Below are 2,057 nucleotides of genomic sequence, written 5' to 3' on the forward strand. Positions count from 1 at the left end.
GGCGAAGAGCTAGGGCCGGCCCGCAGCCTCATCTCCGTGGGAATGGGAGCTCAGTAAGCAGCTTCGGAAGAGCGGAGACCTGGGCCTATTCCTTCAGCGGTGGACTGGGGCCTGTCCACCTGGGCCTGGCCTGGGCGGCGCCCACCCCCTCTCCCGGCTCAGAGCCCACCCTCCTCTCCGTGCGACCCATCTGGCCTCACAGAAGGGAGGCGGGAAAGAGGCTGGTGGGGCCGCGGGCCAGGGAAAACATTCGCAAAGCTGACCTGCTCCTCCTTCGCTGCCCATATTTAGTGAGAATAATCCCTCCTCTTTGAAACGCAGATTAAGAAGAGGGGTGGGGAAACAGGAGGGTCAGGATTCTGACCGGGAGCCAGGGGTCTGGTTTCGCAGCCCCTCCCCCTGGCCGCACTGCCTCCACAGCTGGCACGGGTTGAGGGCAGGCTGTCCTAGATATCAACAGAGTCCTCTATCCCAACGTGCACTCTCTCCACCCCACACTTGCCTATGTGAGAGGGACCCACCTCTGGGCTCCTCTGCCTTCCATGGTCATCTCAACCACAGTAGACACAACTACAGAACCACGTAACTGCGGTCTTCGGGGCTCCCATCACCAGCGTCACCCCCTGGAGGCTGCCACCTGTGGATACCCCTGCTGGGAAACCCCCCCCCCCAACTCACAGAGAACTGCCTCTGGGGTGCGGACGGTGGGCTGAGAGGAGGGGCATAAGCCGGACTCTGTTTTCTGGAGGGGGGTCTTGGCCCAGCACTGGGAGGCTGCTGTCCACCCGGCCAGTTTCACATCCACCCTGAGCACCCTTGGTGCTCCCGTTTTAGATAAAAAAAGGGCACCTGCTGCTCCCTGTCCCTTCCCAGGGGGTGAACCCTGGGGTGTCCTTTAAGCCTGTTTTGTGTTTGTGCTGGCAGACGGGACCTGAGCAAGCAGAAGAGGATGGACCAGCTAGGGAAGCGCCAGCCCTTTCCAGCAGTGTGCACTTCTCGGGGGAGGGGTGGGGGTGAAGGCCACAGTGACACAACAGGGAGGAACCGAAACCAAGTCCCGAATCCGCACTGTGTCTCCTCCCCCGGGCCCCCTCCCTTTCTCCCGGGCCCCTTCCCGACTCCGGTGCCCGCTAATGCTACTGATGGCCCTTGTCTGCACGGGCCACTCGTGGGAACAGGGGCAAGCGGGGTGCCAAAATGCAAGTGACCCACTTTGGGGCTTTTGAAAGGCCCCCCTGAAGCTGGCAGCGACATGGCCTGGCCCCTCTGGGCACAGTCTGTGAGTGAAAGACGCTCTGTGTCGGAGCCGGCAGTGCAGAGGGAGCGTGTGTGCGCCATAGCGCCGTATGGAGAGACGGTGGTGATGCTTTGGGGCCTCCCTGTGCACACAGGATGCGACGGGAACCCACACGAGGGTCTCAGGGGAGGGGCTGAGACCCCACCCGAAGCCTGACAGCTGTGAGGGGACACGGTCTTTTGCCTAGTTTGCCGGTCCTCCAGGCGACACCACAGCAATGCCTCTCCTCTTGTCACGGGGTGGGGTGGGGGGGCAAGTACAATGTGCCATGGGGTGCCTCTGAGAACCCAGGGCCAGAGCCGCTGAGGACGGCGAGGCCAGTGGCGCTCAGCTCTTCAGACAGTCCGTTTTGTAAGGGGAGGATAATGAGAGATGAGCTCAGAGCGAAAACCCAGCCAAGTCCCCTCGGCCACAAAGAAGGGCGCAGAACCAACAGCGGGAAAACGAGGTCTCCCAGCGCGCAGAAACAGAGAGGCAAGATAAGGGGCGGGGTGTTGGCCAGGGGACACCATGAGGTAGTGCTCTGGCCCCCGGACAAAGACTAACCTTGTCTCCCCACCTCCTTGGGTTCTGTCAGCCACTTGCTCCCTAACTGCACCGTCCGAGAGACGACTTCACTTCTCCTGTTGAAACTGCACTGTCTCCGCCCACGTGATTCTTTCTAAAACCTGGACACTGTGATTCAAGACTCCATGCAGAGCAGGCTGCAGGTGGGGACCGGATCTGATCCAGATCCAGCAAGAGGTCAGCACGACTTTGA

This window comes from Oryctolagus cuniculus, chromosome 8, assembly GCF_051225735.1.
Source record: "Oryctolagus cuniculus isolate XC-2025 breed Fujian yellow rabbit chromosome 8, ASM5122573v1, whole genome shotgun sequence".
Taxonomy (NCBI): Eukaryota; Metazoa; Chordata; class Mammalia; order Lagomorpha; family Leporidae; genus Oryctolagus; species Oryctolagus cuniculus.